Source organism: Phascolarctos cinereus, unplaced genomic scaffold, assembly GCF_003287225.1.
Source record: "Phascolarctos cinereus isolate Bilbo 61053 unplaced genomic scaffold, phaCin_HiC Scaffold_4;HRSCAF=312, whole genome shotgun sequence".
Lineage (NCBI taxonomy): Eukaryota > Metazoa > Chordata > Mammalia > Diprotodontia > Phascolarctidae > Phascolarctos > Phascolarctos cinereus.
This window is the reverse complement of record NW_027555847.1, coordinates 588,629,058-588,646,419: the sequence shown is the minus strand read 5'-3', so window position 1 is coordinate 588,646,419 and position 17,362 is coordinate 588,629,058. Positions and strand designations below refer to the sequence as shown.

The 17,362-nt window shown below is 39.4% G+C and overlaps 1 long non-coding RNA gene across 1 annotated transcript in view; it reads left to right on the top strand.

The window, feature by feature from the left end:
• Nucleotides 1–16,965, top strand: part of LOC110195934 (uncharacterized) — a 46,447-nt gene extending 29,482 nt beyond the window's left edge. Inside the window, exons 3-4 of the long non-coding RNA XR_013485744.1 lie at nt 14,427–14,574; nt 15,211–16,965. This is a non-coding gene — a long non-coding RNA (uncharacterized LOC110195934). The remainder of the gene's footprint in view (nt 1–14,426; nt 14,575–15,210) is intronic.
• The last annotated feature ends 397 nt before the right edge of the window (nt 16,966–17,362 follow it).

Genomic DNA, 17,362 nt, shown 5'->3' with positions numbered 1-17,362 from the left:
ATCATATATTAAGTGGGATTTAATTGTAAAGAAAGTCACTGCAGGAATGTAAAGACCGATTGGATGTCAGGGCTGGCTTTATTTTCGGATAAGTGGGTGCAGTTGCTCTGGGTCACATACCAGTGGGGGAGGGGTGTTATGAGAGCTCTTGGTAAGAAGCACTGTGATACAGAAGTCCTTTGGGGGTTAGGGGGGAAGGGTAGGGAAGACGGCAGGACTTGAAAAGGCAGCTTTGCTCATTAGAACCATCTTCTGTTTAAATTCTGGCTGCTTTGGGCCACAGTCAGGAGGGGTCAGATGTAAGCACCATAGCAGTCTGCCATTTAATCTGCTGGCCCTCCTCCTCCCCAAACTATCCGTAGGCCACTAGCCCTAGCCCTTAGAAAAATATTTCAAGGCTGTTTTTAATGGTTTCCTGCATTGCTATTACAACTGTGATGGATGACTGTATTTGCTTTGCGTTTTGTACAGAGGTCCTAGCCTATGAGAGACAACCTGGTTATTATCGCTGGCCTTTGCTACTTCCTTGGGGAACATACTGTATTCTCATCCAGGATTAGCTGCTAGGTTTAGAAGTGAAAGATAGTATATCCTATAATGTATCACCAATAACAAGGTCACTGTAATCATAACATTCTTTTCCCCTTCCATGAGATTTTTTTTTAAAAGTCAGATCACAATTTTCTTTATAAAAAAAAGTTTATTGACACCTTTTGTTTTTAAGTTACAGTCATGTCTAGAGGAAAAAATGCTAAATCCCAAGTGAACCCTCCTTGTAAGTAAAAATATCTCATGCTCTTACTGCATCTGTTAACATACATAACATTTTGTGGTAGTAGTTCCCTACCTCTCTGCTGTGAGAATGGAGTTAAGTGTCATTATCTATTCTCTGGGGACAAATTGTGTTCAAACAAACAAACAAAAAGATTATAAACTGAAAAATCAACTCCCTTATTGAAGCTTATATAGTCTTTTACATACTATTAGATCATGAGCTTCTTGACAATCTTTTGCCTCTCTTTGTATTCCCAGTGCTTAGAACAGTGCCGGGCACATAGCAGTCACTTAACAAATGTTTGATTGTTTGCTGCATGCTACATATTCAAGCCAATATCACCCGTTCCTTGAAAGGTATTATAAGGATATCACAGCCAGCTGGAAATATACCATTCCTCTTAATGGGATTCTGAGGTGAATTACAATTTGGGCATCCAATACCATCCAAGTGAGGATAGAGTGTTAATGGGCTCTCCAAGCTCTGACCTGGTCAGAGGGATGGTGTCATATAGTTCCACCTGGTATGACTCTTTCTAACGATGTTAAGCAGCCCTCAGTGTATCTCCTTGGAGCGGGTTACGCTGTGATACCTAGAGTACATTAATTGAAGAAGGACAGAGTGATTCTGCTCTAGTTGACTCCACCGCTCACTGCAGGATTATCAGTGGGAAGGGTCAGCGGCAAACACCTCCTGGCTAAAATGAATGAGAGTTTCAAGTGCCTGGTATACCAGGGCTTACAACTCTGGGCAGTCAGCAAGTATTTCCTGAGAGCTGATGCTGAAATTTCTGCGCAGAACAAATAAAACTGCCCTCACTCTGAACCAAGTCCCTGTTTCTTGGATGAGAGCTAGAGCTTTAGCCCTGACCTTCCTTTAGTGGAATTTCCAGGTAAATAGTATCCCTCCCTGGGTGGAGATCAGGGGTGAGGTGGAAAGTATGTTTGTTGTTTATTATTTTTTTTCTTTTTTAGGTTTTAAAGGAATAAAGAACTAGAAAATTAGTCAAATAAAGAACTAGAAAATTAGTCAAGCTTCCAAAGAATAGGCTCCAGAATCAGAAAACCTTAGTTCAAAAGCTGGCTCTGTCATTTACTACTTCTGTGATCCCATCTGAACTGCTTTGATTTTTCTGGCCTCAGTTTCTCCATCTGTAAAACAAAGGATGTGTAATGATTGGGGATTTGTTAGGTGTTAATGCTCACTCTGAAAATTTTACAATCAGCTCTTAAGCCAGTTTAGAGCTGGCTGTAGCTCACACCTAGACATAACCTACCTAAATCAAAGCTCTTTGGGAAGAGTCCACCAATAAGCATTTATTAAGCACTTATTGTGTGCTAGGCACTAGGTTAAAAGCTCTCATTAAAGAGTCTTTAATAATTTTCAGAGTGTAAAGAGGTCCTGAGACCAAAAAGTTTGAGGTCCACTTGATTAGATGATCTCTAGGTCATTACATGGGCATTATCTTGGGCTCATTTGACCTATTCCATTTACCTGCATCATAAGAGCTCAGTTTCATCATCTGTGAAAGATACATGTTAGTTCAATTCAACAAGTATTTATTAAGTGCCTAGTTTGTGCTAGGCACCATTCTAAGTGCTGGAGATACAAAGACAAAAATGAAAGAGTTCCTGCCTTCAGGAAGCTTACAATCTATAATAAAGAGCTAGAGTAGAATGATTACTAGCAGATCTTCCATTTCTAAATCTAATAGTCCTATATTCTTACACTGCTATGCTTTACTAACCCCTTCAAAAGTTTCCCCGAGATAACTGGTGAGAGTTCAGAAAAATCATCCTCAAACCTCTTCAGTGTTTCCTAAGTGGTGAGAGGGGGTGAGGTATGCTCTATAGACCCTCTCTTTAGCAAAAGGGAGACAGTGGCACATGGAATCACAAGAGCTCTCACACTTCCCAGACAATCAAGCTACAAAATAATTCTTCGGAAACAGCCATATGGCTGGCTGAACCAAATGCACCAAGTGATGAAACCCAGAATGACATGTTGGAAATATACAGCTCACTGAGTCATTGGTGAACCAGTTTCCAGGGCCTGAGTCAGGAGATTACAGGACTTTCACTGCTGTCTGAATCTGAATCCCAATGGGTGTGTGATGCTTTTATCCAGCTGCTCTCAGGCAATGTGATTCCTCTGTTAAAATGCCTAACGCTCCTAAATTAGACTTTGGGGGCTTAAGTTCAGGGCTGGGTGACCACCTCAAAGAGGGTTGGGAAATTTCCCTGTGCCAATCCTCAGAAGCAGGAAATAATCCCCTGTTCCTCTTACAAGTTCACTTCTGAGATCATAGAGAAATAAAAGAAAATTCATACCATTCTCCACCCCAATCCTGTCCTCCTCAGTAGACCCTTTTCCTTCCTTTCTTGAATACATACCTCTTCTTCGTTCAAGACTAGACCCCAGGCTTACCCTCTTCGACCCTGGCTCACCACATCCTACTCTGGCGGCACCCTCTAGCCGTAAACCTCAGCACCCGCGTGTGCAATCTGTACTGAATTACCTGGCACCTGTTTATTTGTTCCTGAGCAATTGTTCCCAAGCTATTCCACGCGTGCACGTCTCTTCTCTCCAGGGGAGAAGATCATGAGAGACTTGATCTCATAGAACATGTTGTCTCTTGCTTTTTTTTTTAATCCCCTAAAATGCCCAGTCTCATGCTAGGAGCAGAGTGTGTGCTTAAATAAGGTTCAATGAATGAATGAAATTGTGTTTATTTATATGTGTTTATTCATTAAACACACACACACACACACACACACACACACACACACATCTTCCCCACAGAATGACAACTCCTTGAAGGCCGGAATTATTTCTTTTTTTTTTTGTATTCCCAGAATATAGTATATAGTAGGTGTTTAATAAATGCTTGCTGATTAATTGAATAATGAATGAATAAATAAATGAAAAAAAAACTTAGGAATACATTGAGTAACTGGGTTCATTTGGCACTTGATTATCAATTCAAGTTTTCTTCTTAAGTAAGTCTAACTCTGCCTCAATGGTGTATAGAAGCCAAGTAGCATAGTGGACCTGGAATCAGAAAGACTTGAGTTCCAATCCTGCCTCAGATACTTATTAGCTGTGTGAATTTGGGCAAGTCATTTAACCTCTGTCTGCCTCAGTTTCTTCATCTATAAAATGGAGATAATAACAGCACCTACCTCCCACAGTCATTATATGGATAAAATGAGATAATATTGGTAAAGTGCTCTGCAAATCTTAAATATGTATCTATATACATACATATACATACATACACATATCCTTTAAAAAAATCTTCCTTTTCTTCTTCATGTATTTAGCCAATGAAATAATAACACTATGTGTTCATGTGTGGTTTTTTTAAATTAAATTTACTTTATTCTGAACTTAAGAAATTAAACAAGCATTTCCATAACATAGTAGAATAGAAAAAAAGATGACTGTACATGAAATTGCAGATCTATTATATACAACTTGCTATTTCTTTTAAATATATAGTAATGTTATCATGTAACTTTCTTTTTTCCCCCATGGATGTTTTAAAAAACTTGCCATCTTATTGAGACTGTATAGTTGTCACTCTGAGAAGTGATAGGAAGATTAGAGGAGACAGAAGAAGATAATTTCCAGTATGGAGAATCCTACCACCAACATAAATTGGCAACTCATCGATAATTTTTGGTTTTAGAGAGTGGCTTAGAACACCACATGGCTTGACTGTGATCACACATGTGGTTTCAGAGGCAGAACTTGAACCCAGATCTCTCTGTCTTCAAGGTCGGCCCTCTATCCACTAGGCCATTTCTACCACATAGTGTTACTAAATTAGCATCTGTGGCTAATGGTCTCAACATACTCTTCTTCATTTATTAGGAACTTGATGAGACATGAAGCTCTGCCACAGACTAGTCCAGTGACCTTGAGTGAGGCCACTTCTCTGGGCCCCCGTTTCCCTGTGGGTAAGATGAGGCAATCTGATATAGTGAAGAAACTACTGGGCCTGGCATTAGAAACAACTGAGCATAAATACCACCTGTGAAATTTCCTGGCTTCGTGGCCCTGGGCAAGTCACTTCATCACTTGTACTAAGACAACTCCCTAAGAATTATCTATGACTTTCTAAAATGAGAGGATTGGACTTACATAATCACTAAAGTCCCTTCTAGCTCTAAATCCTGTGACACTGATAGCACATTAAAAAATAGCAAATTAATGTGATTATAAATAAGCCCCGTTTACTCTAAACATTGAAACAAAGGCACAGGATATTTGCCCTTCCATCTATGATTTGTTAAACCCTTTAAGCAAATGCCGTTTGATCTGAAGAGCAAATCCTGTGTTGGGTGTTTGGCAGTTGAAAACTCAGTCGATCAATAAGCATTCATTAAGCATCTACTGTGTATCAGATACTATGCTAATCACTGGGGAGTCAAAGAAAGGCAGATAGTCTTTGCTTTCAAGTAGCTCATGGTTCAGTAGAATTACCAGCATTTCTTCCTTGGGCAAAAGGCCCAAATGTTTTTAGTGCAGCTAAATGAGAAAGCCTCAGGATTTTTGAGCTAAGAGAAATCTTAGAAAGCATCTTCCAGTATCTGGTACAACTGCCACCTTGACCAAGATCACAAGCCTAATTAGCAACTGAGCTGGGACTAGAACCCAGGCCTTCCAGACCCAAAAACATGGAGATTAAAAAAAAAATCCATCCTCATTTAATGAGGACAAGGCAATGTATTCTAGCGGTTTCTAAGCCTTACTACTAATTGAAATAGCTATTTCTGTATTTGAGAAAGGTAAATCTGTGACCTAAGGTAGGGTCTCTGTCTCTACAGGAAAAGTGAGGTACAGAGTTGAGGTAGACAGTCTGATCGCTGAAGGGAGGTAGACTAGGAATTCCAGCCCCTGAGGCCTCTTGCCCTCAACAGCAGGGCTCTGAGGTCTGACTTATCCAGATTTACTATAATTGCATTAACATGCTATGCTTTGGCTGTGTATATACAATCACCATCTAGTGTTTCAAATTCCCATCATTTAAAAGATAAATGATTATAGCCTTGCATAGTTTTCACACATCATTCGCTTTGTAGAAGGCACATTAGCCTTGTGTCACTTAAATACATGTGCACATGCACAAACACACACATGTGTGTGCGTGCACACATACACGCCACACACACACACACACACACACACACACACACACACAAAGAAAGAAACCCAATATAGCATCTGGCAGCAAAAAAACATAAAGGTTAGTCTGCTAATGGAATCAGGAACATGGAAATTGTTCAGTAAAATACTAGATAAATATTGAATGATTTCCATATCCCTGCCTCTCTTGCCCAAAGCAGTCTGAAACTCATTGTACATAGTGACAGAAGTATATCAACAAGTCTCACTGCTTCCATTTTCTCCACTGCTTCAACCCATCTCCCCTGCGGATGCCAGATTAACCTTCCTCATACATAGATCTGGTCATGTCACTCTACTCAAAAAATCACCTTCAATGCTTTGCCAAGCATTCAAACCCCTATCTTTTCACCCTCATTTTGCTTGCTGCACACACTAACCTCTGGGTAAACTGAACTACAAAATGCCCTATACTTTACAGGCTCTTTGCCTTTGTTCACAATCTCTTCTATTCCTTAAAGTTACAACTCTCATATGCAATTTTGGGCAGCTCACTTTAGCTCCCTGGACCTCAGTTTCCTCATCTGTAATATTAGAGGGTTGCACTCAGTGATCCCTGAGGCCCCTTCCAGCACTAGGCCTATGGTCTTATAGTCCTATGAACTTGTAGAATTGGTTTAAATTACTGATTCATGATCTCATCAATGTGGTCATTCCATCCAGTAGTACAGAGCACAACCTATCTACAATTTCTCACCTTGTTGGGGGGACTCTTGTCCATCTTCTCCCATGAATCCATCCCAAGAGATTTCCCCCAACAGTTTTCATTGTTCATTTGCTCTAAGATGCATGTGTTGCTGAGACATTTTTAGAGGTTGTTTTTCATTGTCTGGAAGATAGATAATCTTTATCCACTTCGATTTTCCTATGTGGATAGTTAGGCCAAACGCATTTAAATGTTTATATAGCTCATTAGGGAAGCTCTGTTGTGTTCTGGGGCTTGGTTGGCACAGTCATCCAGGAATATCTGAAGGACCGTATTAACTATAGGGAATCTCTCTTTTGTTTGGATCCTGGTGTAACATATTAGAAATGTCCTAGAGGTCCTATCAAGCACTCTTGATGAACATATATCTCCCTATATTTCACTTGATACTAAACACCAAAAGTCGATTGAACAGTTATCTGTTATTATATCTTTCAAGGAACCTCTTGTGATTTCCACAGATGCGTGAGAAACATCTTGTAGAAGAAAGTCATTCTTTTGTTAACACTTAGCACAGTGTCTGGCATATAGAAAGTGCTTAATAAATGCCTGTTGACTTGACCTAGGAGAAAACACATTTTTGCTAGTCAACAAACAAACAAATATAATGAGATATTTTATTCTCCTCACTTTGGGACAATTATATGGCTGTATCATTCCAAACCTGCCTGTTTCCTTGTCAAATCTTCATCAAGGGTGCCCTCAGTGCATGTATGGATTATTCTCACAACAATATTGTAGAGAAGGGGAAATAGTCATATGGGTTGGTAGTTATTGATATTCTCTTGTTTATCTATTGCTGGTAATAATAAAGTCTGTGATCGATCACCCCTTTGGCATCCTCCCATCTTACAGATGCCTTGACAACTGATATCTCATAGCCTTCAAGATTGCGTGATCTCCAGCATGGAGCTTCTTTGTTTAAACTGGGTCCAATCTATCTGCCTTCCCCATCTTTTTTTTTTCTTTTTAATGCCATTTCTACTTCTTCATACTGAACATCAAGGCCTGGGATGTTAGAGTGTAAATGTAGTCCACTGTCACTGATGGTGAAAAGATTTTCTTATAAGAATCTTACAGAACTTCTCTATTTCCAATTTGTTTGCTGCTCTCCATCTGATTTCATCTTTAAATGCCCTCAGGATAACTTTGCTTAGATGAGTCTCTTGCCAAGCTTTCTGTAAACTTGTTTTCCTCTACACTGCTTCTTGCTGTTTTATGAGAAGATAACGTTCAATACTCTGACTGTACACAGACAACTGATTCAGAAATGTCTCCCTTATTGGGAACTAGTCATTTCCTCTCTATTAAGGTACAGGTCAATTTTATTTTTGTGTGATGCTATTTAGTACTTACTCCATCCAATCCCACACCCAACTCTCTTTTTGAAAAAGAATATTTGTATTTAAACCATGGGCTTTGATTCAGGTTTTATTTTGGATTTTTGTTTTCTTTTACTTCCCAGAAGTGCTGTTCTGATATCTCAGTGCAGGTATGCCAGCAAGGTTCCCCCATGCCGGAAAGCTTTGAATATAGGTCCACTGACAGACTGTCCCTACTGTCCAAGGGCTGGTTACTTCTTAATGAATTCTTTAGCCAGGAAAGAAATAAAAATTCCAGATGATCTTCAGGCCTGTGTGTTCCCCCTTTCCCCTCTACTCCTGCAGTGATAGTGGGAAAGTGGTAGAAAAGGGGGCATAGGATGTTGAGAATCCCACTATTTTATACTGTCTAGAAATATTAACTTAGTCATTAGTACTATAAATGGGAGATCCTTGACAGTGACCTCCTTTAGCATCCAGTGATGAAGGTGATGCAGTGTATTAGGAATTTATGTAATCATATCAATGTTGACATTCTTACCAGAAAATGAAACTAGAAGGTATAAGGAATGTGGCTCACATGTTCTCCTTTTAAAGGGAAGACAGATGTTTTTATTGTGCTTCCAAAGGCAACAAGAAACATCATTTCAGGAGATACTTGGCTATCTCTTATTGCAACACTCTTGAAAAGTATAGGATATATGGGGCAGCTAGGTGGCACAGTGGATAGAGTACTGGCCCTGAAGTCAGAGCACCTGAATTCAGATCCGGGGCCTCAGACCAAACACTTGACACTTACTAGCTGTGTGACCCTGGGCAAGTCACTTAACCCCAACTGCCTACAAAAAAAAAAAAGAAAAGAAAAGAAAAGGAAAGAAAAGAAAAGAAAAGAAAAGAAAAGAAAAGAAAAGAAAAGAAAAGAAAAGAAAAGAAAAGAAAAGAAAAGAAAAGAAAAGAAACATATAGGATATGGCATTGCCAACACAGATTATTTCCACATGGGTTTTTCTAAATAAAGTTCAAGGGGACAGCTTTGACAGACATCTTGACCAGACCAATTTAAAGAAGATTTTGCTCCTGCCTAGAGGGTAGAAGGAGTGGATGTGAGTCTGGAACTCTGTTCTAATGAGAGGAGGTACTAGACTATAACTGTATCTGTCTCCTCCTTAAAATGTAGATAGTTAAGGAGAAATAATTTTTTCCTTAAATTCAAAGCGATTTTCTGGTTTCTATCCCTTAAGGAAGGAAGGGGTGCCCCAAGCTTATATCTAAAAACATGACTCCTCACCAAATGCTAGTTACACAAAAGACCATCAAAACAGTGAATAATAAGTGAACTCATTTATCTGAGCAGCTAGTAAATTGAAATTAGAGAATTCATACAGATTAGAACATGCTAGAAAACACAATGAGTGAATGAACTTTTCCACTGGAAATGAGTTATCTATCTACTCAGTAGATATCAGATCAACCAAGAAAAAGTCCCTGATTTCACTGAAGGGGGATATATCCCCAATTGAAGAAAAAAAAGAAAAAAGAAAGCCTCTGTAACAAATATGCATAACAAAACAAAACAGTTTCCTATATTGGCCATGTCATATAGGCTACAAGCCAAGACCAAAGTAGAGGGAGTGTTGGTGCATGATTTTCTGTTTGCAGATGATTTTGCATTCAATACAACCTCTGAAGCTGAGATGCAACAAAGCACAGATCGATCACCAAGAAAACTCAGGGGTTCCATCAGCCACCACCACATCATCTGTACGTGGAACCATTGGTTGCAACAAATGGAGTTCTGAATTCTGTAGTTCACTTACGTTGGTAGTGTACTTACCAGGAATGTACATACTGATAATGGGGTTGATGCATGCATTGCCAGAGCTAGCTCAGTGTTTGGGAGGCTTCAAAGGAAAGTGTGGGAGAAGAGAGGTATTAGACTGACTACCAAACTGAAGGTCTACAGAGCCATTGTACTGATTGTTGTATGCCTGTGAAACCTGGACAGTATGACAGCACCATGACAGGACACTAAATTGCTTCCATCTGAATTGTCTTAGGAAGATTCTAAAGATCACCTGGCAAGATAAGATATCAGACACTGAGGTCCTTTCTTGAACTGAATTGCCAAGCATTCAAATTCTCCTGCAGAGAGCGCAACTCTGATGGGCTGGCCACATTGTTCAAATGCAAAACACATACCTGCTTAAAAGATTATTTTATGAGGAACTCACACAGGGCAAGTGTTCACGTGGCAGTCAGAAGAAGCGATACAAGGACACTCTCAAGGTCTCTCTTAAGAACTTTGGAATTGATTGTGTGACATGGGAGACACTGGAACAGGACGGCCCAGCATGGTGTGCCCACATCAGAGAAGGTGCTGTGCTCTATGAGCAAAGCAGAATTGAAATAACTGTAAAGAAACACAAGATGCACAGATTTAGGGAATCCACCCCAAATGTTCACATGGACTATTTGTGCCCAATCAGTGGTAGAACATTCCAAGCTCACGTTGGTCTGATCAGCCACGGTCGGACACACTGAAACTGGACTCTAGCATAGCAATATCATTTTGATCCTCTTTGGGAACAAAGGACGATGACCAACCAACTATATGTATATGTGTGTCTATACGTATTGTACATATATATGTAGGTGTGTATATATAACGTGTGTGTAAAACAATTTTCTACATTGGCCATGTTCAATATAGATAGATGTGTGTATACGTATTACATATGTAAGTGTATATATGTATTATGAGTGTACAATATATATCTATATTATACATATATTAAACCTATATGTACAATACACCTCTGTCTGTATTATGATACATACATATATGCACACATATAATAAATGCCCACTGTAAGAAATCATTTGCTATGTATAGTATATATGCATATATGTTTGTATACATACATCTATCAATGTATATATGTATTCATATGTCAATGTATATATTTATATATCAATGAATATATCTATATATCAACATATATATATTTCTATATCAATGTAATATGTAATCAATGGGTGTATGTGTGTATATTTATATATCAATGTAATATATAATCAGTGTATGTATGTGTGTATATTTATGTATCAATCTGCACCTTGAGTACTTCACCTCTTTGTCAGGAGGTCAATAGCATGCTCCGTCATCATTCTTCTGGCATCATGTTTAGTCACTGTGTTGATCGGAGTTCCTAAGTCTTTCAAAGTTGTTTACGGTGTTGTTATTATTATATGAATAACTATCCTGGTTCCAATCAGAAGTGTTGACACTATGTGACCTTGGGCATGTCAGCTTACTTCCCTTGTCCTCAGTTGCCCCAACCTCCTTTTGAGCTCTCAATCTACGATTCTACACTATTCTGCATGACAGCCTTCTACATGTTTCTGGCCAGCTGTCATAGTCTTCCTAAGTTTTTACTTTTTTGGGATAAATATTGTAGTTCCTTTGGCTTTTTCCAGATGGTATAGTTTCACAACCCCTCAACAGCCTGGTCATGCTCATCTTTTACATAACCCAGCTTGTCATTGTTCAAAGAACTAAACATAGTATTCCAGAATTGGCCTGGTCAAAATTGTCTTTCTCCACAGTAGACTGGTTTAGTGATGTATTATCTGATAATTAATGGGTTTTAGCCATTTTGAGTGTGCATAATTTATCTCCTCGAGTAGAAATGCTGCATTCCTAACTCTCCCTAATAGACTTTCTCTATTATGCTCTCATGCTGGTTATCTTCATATGCCCATCTGTCACTGCTTTTCAGCTCTCATTTATGTGTTGTATTTCCCTATTAGAATGTAAGCTCCTTGAAGGCAGGGGCTATCTTTCTTTCTGCTTGTGTTTGTATTCCCAGCATGTCTGGCACATAGTAAGTGCTTAATAAATGCTTATTGGCTTGTTGACTTTTAAAGTAGCTTGTGGAATTTGCATAAGGTTATTAAATGCACGGCTTTGATATTTTGATAGCTCTGTAATTTCACTGGTATGAGCGATCACATTGATGGGGATTAGCAGATAGGCTAAACAGGTTGAAAGTAAATGGATAGGCCTCAAACCTGTTCATGAGTTAGGGTGAGGTCTATCCCAAGCAGGTGAAGACTTCCCCTGGCAGAATGGGTGGATGAGAAAAATTTGTTCCAATAGCTGTGAAGGTGGCTGAAGCAAATGCTGTGGAGCATTAGAGCCTGGTCAGATATCAAAGATGCCAAGGTCATTCACTGAATCCTGGAGCATCACCAGTCCTCTTGACTTTTGTCTTGTAACTGGGCTTCAATGATTCTGGAAGAAAGTGAGGTTGATGACTTTGTGAAACTCTGCCTCACTTAAATCCAATTCACACACAAGACAAAGGGAGGCATCTCCAGTTGTCCTCATCTATATCTTGTCACTGGACCCAGATGGTTCCAGAGGAGAAAGTGAGGCTGGTGACCTTACACAGTCTCCCCCATTTAAATCCAATTCACTTTCAAATCATGGCATCATCTTCCTGATGCCATGGTCCTCTTTGAGAATGACGGGCCAACAACAACAACTAGATAAGATATCACCTGTCCTTTTTGAAAATGAAGGATAAATAACTCTAATGTACAGTCTTATGACTGTGGTTTCTCCAGCCCTTGTGAATCTCTTCTGTCTTTTCATAAAAGTTTCACAGAGAGGTGTACCCAGGAGAGAGACCAATGGACAGACAGACCAACGGGTAGATGGATTAGATAGACAGACAGACAGACAGACAGACAGACAGACAGACAGACAGACAGACAGATAGATAGATAGATAGGTAGATAGATAGATAGATAGATAGATAGATAGATAGATAGATAGATAGATAGATAGATGATAGATAATTTTAAAAGAGGTTATGTTTATGTCCCAGGCACTATTCTAATCCGCTAACAGGTTAGAGGCATTTATCCTTAACGCACCATCCATTTTTTTGTCTCTCATTCTTACTGTACGACAGGCTTATCTCCCATGTTCTCCATGTTATCTTTTATGCCACTTCTTATGAGAAAATCATTGTCAGCAATACATGGTGGCCTATTCATGCTTATCATTCATCTCTCCATAGCATTTTGGATTTGAAAATTGGATTCTCCTGATATTGTGGAAATTTAGCTAAATCCATCACTGAGGAAATATTTGTCTAACTGTTCTCTTCCAAACTATGAAAGTTGATTTTTTCCTACATTACCACACTTCTTGTCTCTCTTATCTCCCACAGAAGTACCATTGTATGTACCACTGTAATTACTAGTGTGAGAGGTAAAGGAGGAGGTGGGATAGACAGGTCACCTTTGATTTGGGATCCAAGAAATAGTAAATCAAAGAACACTTGACCATGGGTATCACTGGAACAAATGAAATCCAAGGAATTGTTTCACCAAAGCTTTAGTCTTTTGTGGCCCTATTGGCAAGAATTTCTTGATTTCTCACCCTACATAGCAGCATATTTATAGTGATAGCTACAGGGAAGGTCCCTTTCTAAACTCAGTTTTGTTTTTGTGGACAAAGCTACCATCACTCATTCATTGATGAGCAAGAGGGAAATGCCAATAAAAAGCTAATAAAATAAACATACTTGGAGATCATAATGAAGTCTGCTTTGTGCTCTATGTGAAATCCTTACAGGTCTCCATGCAATAGCACCTGCTGATGCCTGCAGACATTCTGCATTAACTTTATCTAACACTTTTATTTTCTCACTAAGCTACATCACTGACTTTGCATGCTTCCTTCGGCTTAGAACCAAAAGGACTTAGACGATGGTTTGGGGGCACAATTGTAACACAAAATTTGAGTTTAAAAGGCAAACAATGAAAATATGCATTGAATTAATGGGGAGTTCTTTACTCTACGATGGTAAAATGAACAACACCAATGAAGCCTTGTTAGGACAGCAGTCACTGCATAAACTTGCATGTATCACGCCTCTTGATTTTTTCTCTATTGCACATAGCCAAGAATGTGTGTGACTGCCAACAAGAAAGTGAAAATGAGGTTACTAATAAAATCACCAGAATTCTTGAAGTCATGAAAGTTAAATGCACAAATGTTGAGATTGTGTGCTCTCTTTAGTGCTATCCTGTTGTTGTTGTTTTAGACAGAGCAATAAACCTTAGCCTAGGATGAGCAGAAGGCTCTCTTCTTTGACTCCCTCAGAGTCTTAGCTCTGAGGTGTGTTCCTTACAGGCAAGAGCTAGGAGAGGTCTAGCCTCTTCTGTTTGGCAATTATTACTGGTTCAGAGTCAGTTCTCTTGTCCAGGGATCTTCCTTACACTAGAGAAAATGTACAGTAGAAGTCACTTTGTTGTTCAGATATCAAAGTCATGTCTGATTCTTCGTGACCCCATTTAGGATTTTGTTGGCAAAGATACTGGAGTAGTTTGCCATTTCCTTCTCCATCTCATTTTATAGGTCAGGAGACCAAGGCAAACACCCACCAACTGTGAAAGACAGAGCATCTGAGGTGATGTGGAAACCTCCCCTGTCTTGGTGTCTTCTGACGGCAGCCAGCGATTCAAGTCCCAGCAACCTCTCCATTGCTTTTCAGAAGGCCACCAAGGTAGAGGTTTACAGCAGTAGAGTATATTGTATAGCACTGTCACACTGCCATCTGACACAGAGGAAGATAAGATTCAGATTAAAAAATGTTTTAGTTTTAAGAATTTTATTTGTTGTACAGTACTTATGTACTGTAGATTTAATGTATTATGAAAAGTGAGTATTGTCTGAAATTAATTTATTTTATCGAAATGTCAACACAACAGCTCACAGAATTCTAGGGAATTACTGGAAAGAAAACAAATTATGCCAACTTTATTTTGTGTACTGCACTTAATGGGTTATTTCATGGTTAGGAAAAAATACATATTGGGGCAGCTAGGTGGCGCATGGATAGAGCACTGGCCCCATAGTCAGGAGGATGTGAGTTCAAATCTGACCTCAGACACATAACCCTCACTAGCTGTGTGACTCTGGGCAAGTCACTTAACCCCAATTGCTTCACCCCCTGGCCCCCAAAAAATACATATTAACAGAATTAATGTTTTATTATAAAGAATTGTATGCAGAAAGGTATAGTTTCAGCAATCTCTAGTAAAAGATTACAGTTTTTGGTGGTAGTGGGAACCTAGCCTCCTATTTCCCATAGGTTTAATCTGTCAACATTCACTTGTTTTATTTTTGCACCGTTTTCTAGGAACATCATCCCCGAGTAACCAGTTAACCAGCCAATCCAGTGACTGAGAGACGTGAAAGACTTCAGTTGATCATGGTATGATGGGCAAAACGAATATAGTAGATTGACCCGTCCAGCTGAGCTGCCACTCTTTAGATGAGCCCAACAGCCAAGTGATCTACCTAGCAGTCCAAATGGCAAAGTGGACTGTCCAGCCCAGTCTACCATTAGTTATCCATGAGTCAAGTGACCTGCCTGATCTAGGCCATCAACAGCTAAGCCCAGAGAAGAGTCTTCTCAGCAGCCAGATGATCTGCTTGACCCATCCTAGCAATGGATTGACTCATCGAGATAGATACTGTGTAATGCAATTTTATTATCTCCTCATCCAGAAGAGAAACCAGCCCAGCTTAGCAGTAGAAGGACTCATTCATCCTTGATATCATACCCAAAGCAAGCTTCAAGAGGACCCTTAGGAGAAAGGAAGGGACAATGAAGGCCTTGAGTTCCAGAGGGATGAGTTTCCTTGGCCACCTATGTTCCTTACATGTGTGCCTCATGTTGTACTTTCTTATTCTACTACCACCTCCCTGGACTCTGCATATATTTATGGAAGATTGTGTCCCAGATTTGGAGGTGAACATTTTATAACTACTGATCTTGTTGGAATATTTCATTAAATGTCTTTGCCACAGAGATAAGTCTACTGGCTTATTATTAAGAGGAAGCACAACAGTGGAGGCTCATGTGCTGTCATATTACCCATAAGGTTACTCGGAGGGTTACCCTTGGAGTGCCCCTCTGAGGACTCAACCTGACAGTGCCCATGTGAATTGGGGGAGTGAGGCCAGAGGGGGTGTTGTATTTGTATTCCTCATGCATAGCATAGTGCCTGGAAAATTGTAATTGCTTAATAAGTGCTTCTTGATTGATTCATTAACCCAGAACAATTAATGTAACCTCTCTAGGTCTCAGTTTTCTCAAATATAAAATGCAAGGTTTGAATTAAATTACCTCAAAGGTGCCTTTCATTTGCAAATCTATGATCCTTTGTTGTACCTTGGGCACACTGAAGGAGTCTTAGAGATCCCAGAATGCCTTGGCCATGATGGAATTTTGTATATTGAAAGTATAATGAAAACTATACTTTCCCCTACTTTCTGAGAGAGTCACCCTCCCCTATTCCACCCATGTACTCTTCACTTTGCACAAGACATAAGGTCTCTGGGTATAGAAGTTGTTCTTTGGGAAGCTCTTTTACACCTAGTTTGTTGGGAGGCAAAGGCTGGGATGAGGTAAAATTTTCTAAGATACAGAGAAATATGAACAGATCTGCCCACTTTAGGGAGATCTGGCCAAATGCATGGGTGTCCTTTATTGGGTATACACACATTTTGTGCCTTTGACCAAAATCAGTGTCAATTTAGTATTACCTTTGCAAGATGTGGATTTCCTCCAGTGTATTTACTGTGTAACATGAGATCAGGTGTGAATATGAAATAATGTGATTGAAGACTGATTTGCTGAAGAGCTTTAATGAAAACATAGGCATGGGGCTGCACTGACCTACTGCATCTTAGAAAGCTTCTGTGAAATGTGTCCCCAGGATTCCTGTTTTGGTCTGGTTCTAACTTCATTTTGGATTTTGCATTTAAATGTCTGCTGATTGGGTTTGGGCAATGCTACAGGGCTGGTGTGTTTTGGAGTGCTCCATCTCTTCAAAGCCTTACTTAGCCTTAATGACCAGGAGTGCAGAGAAAGACTTTGAAAAGGGAGTGGGGAGGGACATGGGAAGGAGAAAAGATAAATTTTTGTTCATTGAAAAAAAGTAAAATTAAACCAATAAAAAATAAATTTCCTCTTATCAGATTTTCTTCAACATTCTAGGCTTACAAGATCTTTTGGGGTCCAGGGTAGCACCCAACATGTTGGAGTTGCTTCTTCCAGAAGCAACTCCTTGGCCATCTTCCCCAGTTTCATTTCATAAGCACATTTAATAAGGATGTTACTTATACCTTTATATAAGTCATTGAAAAAAATTAAATGACAGAGGATCAAGCACATATCATTAAATCTTTCCACTAGAAAGTTTCCAAATTGACAGTGACCCCCCCCCCAATGAATAATCTTTGGGTCCAGCCATTTAATTAACCACAAAATCACCTACCATCAC